This window comes from Leguminivora glycinivorella, chromosome Z (assembly GCF_023078275.1).
Source record: "Leguminivora glycinivorella isolate SPB_JAAS2020 chromosome Z, LegGlyc_1.1, whole genome shotgun sequence".
In the NCBI taxonomy this organism is placed as follows: Eukaryota; Metazoa; Arthropoda; class Insecta; order Lepidoptera; family Tortricidae; genus Leguminivora; species Leguminivora glycinivorella.
The window spans coordinates 33,280,932-33,291,374 of record NC_062998.1 but is presented as its reverse complement, the minus strand read 5'-3'; positions in this window follow the sequence as shown (position 1 = coordinate 33,291,374).

Sequence of the window (10,443 nt, the reverse complement as noted above, 5' to 3'; positions counted from 1 at the left end):
AATCTAAATCTTAATCATGTACTTACGCCAAAACCTTTAAATTTCGTTTTTGCTCGAAAAACCACTATTTTGAAACCGGTTTTTAGTAGAACGCTTTCATAAAGGTTTCGTTCGATTAACCGATTTAGAACAAAATAAACCGGTTTATTCCGCAGTATACTGTTCTAACCAAACAAAAATTCGCTGCGTGAACGTAGGTATTTACGCGGCGCCGGTGCGTCTCGCCGGTCGTCGAATAAACCGGTTTATTCAGTTAAAATAAAGTTCTCATAACGTTCGCGTTTTTAGAAAGTTCAGAGTAAAATCGAAATAAACCGGTTTTTACCGGTAAAAAATAAACCGGTTCCGAGCCATGCCTTTTTGTACCTTTTGGCGTAGAAACTCTAGGTCCATGGGGTCCCAGCGCGAACAAGTTGTACACAGAAATCGCGAAGCGTCTGGTTGAGGTAACTGGTGACCGAAGAGCTGGCGACTTCCTCGTACAACGTATCAGCATTGCGATACAGCGAGGAAATGTCGCCAGTATCCTTGGTACAATGCCTCAAGGGCCTATTTTAGATGTTAGCTAGCTTTTAAGTTTAGTCTTAGTTTCTTATATAATTATGTAAATATGTTCATGTAAATAAAGATATTAACCACATAATTTAACCTTATACAGAGTGGGGTCTGTTACAAAGGCGAAGAATTAAACTGTAGGCTATTCTCCTTATACTGATCAACATTTGTTCAGTGACTTTTAAAAATTATGAAGTCTTAAAATTTTTAATTTTTCATACAAAATAAATATTAGCTTCAATGTAAGCCATTATTGTTGTCATTGACATTGTCTGTCACACTTTAGACTTAACAGAATTCGCAATACATTATACCTCTTAGAAAAAACTTTCAAGGGTGATAAAAATCAAAATACAAGTTATTTTTAAAAGTCGCCGAACAAATGTCGATCAGTATAAGGAGAATAGCCTACAGTTCGATTCTTCGCCTTTGTTACAGGCCCCACTCTGTATACTTACCAATACTTATAAGTATTACCTGTGGTCCTACCGGCGCGACAAGCGGTATGACTATGAGTAAAGTTATCTCGAAAGGTCAAAAAATGTCAACATTCCATCCCACATTTAAAATAAAAGTTGGTAAAACTTGGTTGTGCGTACCCTATAGCCAAAAATGTCCCGTTAGCCGGGCGGGCCCACCGAGCCGCTCACTAGGCTGTGTCAGCTGTGTGCGTTCACGCGGATATTTCATTTACCTACTCATACTTGCCTATACGCCTTCAGTCAGATCTGATCTATCTGTAAGTCAGGGTGTACGTACCGAATAGAATAACGTATACTTAAATAGGAAATTATAAAAAAAAAAAACAAAGTTTTCCTCAATTGTCTACTGAAAGTCAAGGAAGAATGTTGAAATGGGTATTTACCTGTAAATAAAGAACTATTATTATATTATTATTATTATTCTCTTTATTTCTTTCAAATCTTAGGCTAGGCTGTTTATAATATGAATATAAAAGTAAAATACAAAACCACTTACAAAACAATATAAAACACATATAAACACATTATAAAAAACCTAACCTAGGGTGCCGCCAGCAGCGGGGCAGGGCCCAAGCTGCCGGTGGTTAGGGCTGCAGAGAGAGGAACCGTCGAACTATCCGCGCTGTGTCTAAGATCACCGCCTACTGCATCTGGCCCTTGATCCAGCCACCTAGCGAGAGTCTCTTAAGATGTTGGTCGAGACTCTTCGCTATGAGACCGTTCGCTGAAACGACTATCGGAACAATGATCGTTGATTCAACATCCCACATGGCGGTTATCTCGTGAGCCAAGTCTAGGTACTTACTGGACTTGTCCTTCTCGGCTTTCACGATTATTATTATTATAATTATAATTATAGAGGAAGGTATACAGTCTCAGGGACGGAACTAAAATACCTGTCTATCCTCATGCTGGACAATACTTATGTAGATCCCATAACTTTTTGAGAGTGCAAATCATACACGATCGTATATGATGTTGTAATTTTGGCATATATATTTGGAGTATTATTTTGCATGAAAATGTTTTCGTGGGATTTTGTTTCTTTTTTAACCGCCGCCCAAATCTCAAGGAAGGAGGTTCTCAATTCGTCTGTATGTGTTTTTTATTGTCTGTTCCTCGATATCTCCGCCATTACCGGACCGATTTTGATTTCTTTTATTGTCTATATACCTCCTCGCGCTGGGCCTCACGGCGTAGAGGAGCGTCCCCCGGTTGGTGGATGGGGGAAAGGTCGGTAGTACAGCCTAGCTACGCTATCCGGCTAAGTCCGATGGACTCGCTGACCAAAGTAGGATGTGGTCCTCCAGCATTTTGGGGGTTGTGCGGTGGGTTAACACCCCGCCTACGGAAAAACCTTATCGTTACAAGACCGACACTAGAAAATAAACGATCCGATCCTAAAAACGACTCACGGCGTGGAAATATGGACTTAAGATTTGCCTCATGGAATGTAAGAAGTTTATACAGACCCGGTGCCATATACCAACTGAATAACGAGTTGCGCCGCTACAAAATTGACATCGCAGCATTGCAGGAAGTAAGATGGCCTTATCAAGGAGAATGTAACATTGACAACACAGCTGTTCTCTTGTACGATGGGAGTGAAGATGGCCGCCACACTAACGGCACAGGGTTTGTTATAAGCAACAAAATTAAAAATAGTATACTTAAATTTGAAGTAGTTTCTGACCGAATTAGTATCTTGCGGGTTAAAAGTGTTTTTTACAACATTACAATAGTGAATGCGTATGCACCAACAGAAATGGCTGATGATGACATTAAAGACCGGTTTTACGAAGAACTAGAACTGGTATACGATCTAATACCTGAATATGACGCTAAGATCGTACTAGGGGATTTCAATGCCAAAATTGGACAAGAAGAAATCTTCACACCGACTATTGGTCGGCATAGCAAGCACAAAGAGTCTAACGGGAATGGAATTCGACTGGTGAGCTTTGCTACCCTAAAGTCGCTAGTAGTGAAGAGTCCAATGTTCCCCCACAAAAACATATATAAGGGGACATGGAAGTCCCCTGATGGAGTCACAGTCAATCAAATAGATCATGTGTTAGTTGACAACCGACACAAAGCTGTCATAGAAAATGTGAGGTCCTTTCGTGGTGCCGATGTCGATAGCGACCACTACATGCTCGGCATAAAAATTAAAGCTAAAATCAAAGCGATACGTAAGACCGATAGACCAGGTCAACCAGTCATGAACACAGAGAATCTGAAAGATGAAGCTGTACGGAGGACTTTTCAGCTTGAGCTGCATAATAGATTTAATGGTTTAGAGGCGCAAGACGATGTGGACGAGGCTTGGGTAGAAGTAAGGGACATCGTTAAGGAGGTTGGACTGAAGGTGATAGGAAAGAGAGGAAGTTGTAAGAAGCGGAAGTGGTGGAGCAAGGAGTGTGACATGGCAATGGAAGAAAAGCGGAGACTCAGGGCACTGTCGCTACAAGACCACAAATGGGAGATCGAATACACTGAGAAGCGCAACTTCCTAAGGAACCTGATCAGGCAGTGCAAAAGAAAACATCTAGAAGACCAACTGAGCCAAGTAGAGACGTTAATGAGATCAAATGCGAGCAGGAAATTTTACCAGGAAGTAAGGGCGGTCAAGAAAGGCTATCAACCAACAGTCCAGTTCCTTGAAGATGATGCAGGAAACCTCATCTCAGACCCATCAGAGATGCGAAATGAGTGGCGACGGTATTTTGAAGGGTTACTCAACTGCCCACCTGTTGAAACTGACATTAATGTACCAGAGGATACTTCACACAGTACACAAACTGAAATACCTACTTTTGAAGAGGTGAGAAAGGCGATAATGAGGCTTAAGAACAATAAGTGTCCGGGTGTTGATGGTATACCAGCAGAAATATGGAAATATGGGGGAGGGGCAGTGCAGTCTAGACTGTATGAGATAATTGTTAAGATCTGGAATGACGAAAAACAACCACAGGAGTGGAACCTGGGTGTTATATGTCCCATACACAAGAAAGGTTCGAGGAGAAGGTGTGCAAACTATAGGGGGATTGCGCTGCTTCCGACGGCATACAAAATTCTTTCGTACATACTTCTGGGTCGTCTAGAACCATATGCAGAATCAGCACTCGGAGACTACCAGTGTGGCTTTCGCCGTAACCGGAGCACTGTAGACCAGATTTTTCTCCTAAGGCAGCTTATGGAGAAAAGATGGGAGTTTGGCCGGGACATTCACTCATTGTTCGTTGACTTTACCAAAGCCTATGATAGCGTCGACAGGGAAGCTCTCTACCAAATACTCAAGACCTTAGGCATACCTGACAAGCTAGTCAGAATGACCAAAGTTGCCACTCAAGTAAGCAAAATGCGGGTTAGAGTGGGTAGCACCCTTACGGAGGAGTTTGATGTCGTTACAGGGCTCAAACAAGGCGATGCTCTTTCACCCTTGCTGTTCAACTTGATACTCGAGTACGTCATCCGAAAAGTCGTAGTGTATGACGATGACGGGGGAGTTGAGTTGAACGGCCGACACAAAATAGTAGGATACGCCGACGATCTGGCCTTACTAGGTGAAACTAAAGAGCACGTTCAAAAAATGGCACAAGCTCTGGATGAGGAGGGTGGAAAAGTGGGGCTTAGAATCAGTCTGGAGAAGACGGAGTATCTACACATGCAAAGACGGAGAATGGTACGACGCCGAGACGGGATAACCATTAACGGGAACTGCTACAAGCGCGTATCATCATATAAGTACCTCGGTTGCACGATAACTGACACCAACCAGAGAGAAGACGAAATCGACATCCGTATCCAGAATGCCCTAAGATGCTCAGCAGCCCTTCACAAAATATTAACGTCCAAGCTCATCAGCAGAAGAACCAAGATCAGGATTTACAAGACCGTGATAAGGCCGATCTTGGTATATGGATGCGAAGCTTGGACGTTGACCCTGAAGGAGGAGAATAAGCTCTTAGTGGCAGAGCGGAAGATCTTCAGAAAGATTTTAGGCCCTACGAGACGAGAGGATGGCTCTTGGAGAGTCAGGAAGAACTTGGAGGTGGAAGAGCTAGTGGGCGAGCCCAACGTCATCGGCGAGAGTAAAGCTTCTCGTCTGCGATGGCTCGGCCATGTGGAGAGGATGGGAGAGGATCGTGCGGCCAAAAGAGCTCACTTGTGGCGATCTACTGAAAAACGGCCGGTCGGAAGGCCCAGGTACCGATGGATCGACGAGGTCCAGAAAGACCTGCGTGACCTTCAAGTGACTGAGTGGCATCAGATTGCACAGGATAGGAGCGAATGGCGGAATCTAGTGTCGGAGGCCAGGATCCACTTCGGGTCGCTGAGCCATCGCAGTAAGTAAGTAAGTCTATATACCTACTATATACCTACAGATTAGTTCCATTTCTTTCAGAACCCAGTTCTGATGATGGGATCCTAGTGAAATCGAGGGAACTCCTCAAATCTTAAAGGTATACATATACTTAGTGATTTTCGTGTTTTTTATAAGAACAGCTTGCATTTACGTTCAGAACAGTGACATTTGGTGCAGCGGAACTGCTGATGATGATCAGAACGGAACTCCTCAAATCTGAACGGCACGTTTATAGTGACTTTGGTATTTTTATAACAACAGCATGCATTTACGTGCAGTTTTCAAGTCAAGCTCGATTTCTTATAATCGGATATCGGATTCGTGAGCAGGAATTGAGGAAACTCCTCAAACCGTAACGGTATACCTACGTATATTCATTTGTGTTTCTATCAAATAATCAGACTTAAATCAAAAGCAGTTTTAAAGAATAGGTGCATATTTCTACATAATCCAACAATCGCAAGTTTCACCAGAACCCCAAATACTAGGTTTTTTTTCTTAAAAATTATATAAGTTTTATTTGTAATTCTAGCTTTAAAATGTTCATCCCTAGTTCAAGGAATTAAAGGCATAAGTTGCTTGGATACAGGGTTTTTAGTAGAATGACGTAAAACATTTCCATTTAAAGTTAATCTGTTTGTTTATTATTACTTTGAACTGCTTATTACATTTCGCAACGGAATCAAGATTTTTTCATTTTCATGAAGGTTTAAATTGTTTTGGCAATTCTTTATTACTCAAATCTCAAATAGGTACTCACGTACATTGGATAAAATTAATCCAAAGACTCAATATCACATTGTGGCACTTCGGGAAATATTGCTTTAAACCCTACTCAAAAATAACTAAATACCTACTTAATACAGTACTTATTACTGACAGGGTGGTTTGGTTTAAGTATTTTTTTATATGGTTTAGGTTGACCAGTACGGTTTAGTACTTAATACTAAAGAATATTTTTTGTTCCCCCGTTTAAAGTTTGAATTGTCTTAATTTTTTCAGTCTTAGCATTAGGTAATGTCATACTAACACTATTTTTAGTTCTTTAGAGTTAATGTTTTAATAACCATCTACGTCAGCGAACTCTGCATTTTCGAGTAATTTTCTCTATAGACGAGTATTAAAATTGTACATATAAGTATAATTGGTAGTTACGGAGGTTTTCGGGCCGACCCCTCTACTGCGGGCTTTAATGACGTTCAACTAACGTTTCACGTCAAAATAAGTAAACTCCCACAGGTTCAAGTATAACTAGGTGCGAGCGCTTTCCGGCATGAAAGGTCCATCTCAAACCAGAGTCACGCTGCAGGATCGATACTGGCTCCAATAGAGTGGTTACCATGGCGATAAAGCCTCGGTGACCGAGTTACGGTGAGATCTTTGCCGCATGCTCATGTACGCACGCGGAACTAAGTAGATTAGCGCTTAGTTATAGTTCAAACTAATACAAGTAGCCATGCGTTCAAGTAACTTACTCTATGGTTACGTATAGGATACGTATGTTTGGAAAATTCAATTCAATTTAAACCTATTATGCTCGAGTCTTAGGGTTGACCCGTAAAAGTTGAGAGTTTACAAGGCTCTTAATTAAATTTGAAATTGGTTTCCCGATCTGTAGGATATGATGTAGAATTGTAACTTGATTGACTGCTAGTCGGCCGACTAATCGGCCACCCAAGCGCCGACTAGTCGGTAGTCGGCCTAGTCGGCCAAATCAATAATCGGTACATCCCTAATAATAACTTTAATGTACGCTGGTCAGTGCAATTGATGTAACTGGTGACGTGCTGCTTTTTTAAACGTAACAAAAATTCGCAATACATTGTATTAAACATTGAAATGTGTTAAAATTCAATATAGTTAAAGTTATTATAAAAGTTCACTCAAATCAGCAAAATCACAGGGTCTACATTAATTCGTATAACTGAATATTCCTAATATGAATTGGCATACCTTTTATTACGCATAACGTTTAATACGCATATCATTATTTCGCATAACAGATTACGTATAATGCTAATGTGCATAATGTAAATTGTTATAACGATGAATTGGAATAAGTAAAATAAGCATAATTTTGTTTCGTAGAATTATTAAATGTCATACAAGAAAATTATATTTTCGCCACGCCAACTGGTAAATGCTTTCTTTGCTATTCGAAAACAGATAGCAAAATTGCATTTTATCCACAAGAGTGTAAAGTAATTTCATACAAGTTTTAACTGAAGGATAATTTTGAATCATAACATAAATATTGAATAAATTGACGGATTTCATATAACTTGATAGTTTATAGTCAGTATTTTGTTCGTGTTGGTGTGGTGAAAAATTACACCCGATATCGGATCGGATTATGTGAAAACGCACTTAGATTTACCCCTGTGACGATTGTGATTTCGATTATTTTCGGGTCCTCGATTTCGTCGCTCGAAAATCTGAGCGATGAAATAATATTATTGAAATATACTATCCATTTTCAATTTATTTAGTACCCCTATTTTTGTAATGCTTAATGAGTGAGACAGTATAAAATTAAACACTCAAAATCAAGCGCTCGAAATTGGGAAATCAGCCCCTGATTGATCCAATCGCTTGCTACATACAGTTAGTAAGTATGGCAATTTATTTTAGGATAATTATAGTTATAGGTAATAATAGTATGCACATTTATAAGTACATAATCACATTTTATAAGTACAGTCAGCGTCATAAAGAAGTGATGAACTCGGTAGGTACTTTGTTGCTTTAAAGTCTTTAAACCGTTTGACAGGGTCTCTATTGGTTCCCATAAACGCTTAAGTCATAAACGTCATAATGTATCGTTTGTCTACATTTTCGTTACTCATAATTTGATTTTTCTCAGAAACTTGTAACTTTTCAGGATTTCCAAAAAATAAACCTATTAATTTAACCAATCTATAGACTATGGCCTTAATAAAAACCCTGAAAAGTTAACCGTTTCAGAATTATGACTAATGATAATCTGGCAATCATTAACATTATGACTTGTGATCATTATGTCAAAGAAAGTGCTCTGCCTTTGAAAATTTCGTATGACATTTCATACAAGACGTTAATGTGACAAGGTATAGAAGGTATTTATTTATGCCGATGCCGGTGACTGTACCTACGAATGCGCACTCAAGTCATTTAAATATTGTACTAGAACAAAGTTGCATACCTATATTGCTATTTACAGAGTTCAGTTAACAAGAATTCTCTGATCGTCAATTCACAAGATCGAAGACGACTGGACAATGGGCGTTTATCTAGAATAATAATAACTTTGCAATTGATTACATATACAACGCACCTGGCTAGAAGTTACATGCAGGAAGTGTGCAGCAAGGGAGAACACCAAGTAGGTAAGTACGCGAAAAGAGGCAGAAATGTGAATTTGTATACACCCTGTTTTTATTGAATTCCGGAAGGGTTCTTTAGGTCAAATACAATTAATTTATCTATGAAACTAGCGTCTTAACTGCGTGTCTAATTTAACGGAAAACAATAAAAAAACGGTGTATAGAATTAAATTAGTCAGGTAGGTAACATTTTAAATAACCAAGGCTTTACGTTTTAACCAATAGATGTGTGTAGCCCTTAGGCCTATATGTATAAACGAACATGCAGGAAGTTTAGCTTATAAGGTCGCTTGACCGGCTCGTCGGTATGGTGTCTATAATTTATTTAACCCTGTGTTTAATTATACGCCGCTCATAGCTATAGAACATGTGCGGTGTTCAATGAGGAATGACGTAATGCATGATGTCAGAAGGCCGAGCCTGAGGTTACGCATTCCACTTCGACTTTATCGATATCAAGGCTTCTATGTGGACTCGGTAGCGCTAGGGCCATGTGGATTCTTTGTTCTTTAATCAAGTGCGAACATCACACAATATATTATGAACGAGTGAAGATCACTTCCATTTATAATTAAAAAATAACAATGATAACAATAGCTTTTCTATAACCCTTGATATTAATACTATACAATACATATATAGGTACATATACTATGACCACTAACATATTACGTTACACCTATATTAAATATTTTGCTTGTACATGTAAGTTGCCGTTTGATTAATAAATAAATAATAGATGACTATACGTACAGAAATCGAGAAGGTAGGGCAGATGAAACTGTTCAAGGAAATAAATAAAAGGTATAATTCAATAGTACATTGTGCAACGTGGGGCGTAAGTTGAATATTGCTAACGAGAGTAATCGTGTCGGAGCGATTTAAAGACTTTTGAGTTTGCAATATTCTTACGCCTCGGGTTATACAAAATGTTTTTCATCACATTTGCAATATAAAAATATGTAAAAAGATGTTTACGATACCTACTACAAATTTCAGAAGTCCCTAGGGAGAACGATTTTTCTAGTAACTCCCGCTCCGCTTGCATTCAATTAGCACACTTAGTGTTCGAGTGTGATGAAAACATTAAAAAAAACGTTTATTGGCCTGTGTAGCACAGAATTAACACAAAGAAGCTTTGTACCTACTTATCTAGTTAATGGAGGCCAACGACGTAGAGCCGTAACAATAATATAACTTAAGTTAGCTGTGAAAAAGTGTAGGGATTATTTTATTAATAAATGAAGTACCTATACTTATAAGCTCAACAAAATACAAGCTCGTACTTATATAGAACTTAGGTACTACTAAAATAGTAGGTACTTACTTAAAATATGATTTTGGTACTAAGACAACTTAGTTCTTATAAAAAGTGAACAAGTTTTAGGTGTGTTTAGCTTTAGAATAAAGTTATTTTTTGTAGGCGTTACGCAACTTTCGCATTTAGGCACCTACAAAACAAACTTGCCTGAATAGCATGAAATGGTAAAAATCCATGCAAGTAGGTGCATAGAAACTGGCATGGTAGGTGTCCAATTCTCTTTGCTTATAATAATCCATCCTCCGCGCTCGCCTCAGAGGAGCGCGCGAGTATTGATTCTAAAATCATCTTGACCTAGTTTCGCATTCGGCGTTTCGGCACCGAGTGTCGACGTCGACCTAGCCTTCGTCCCTC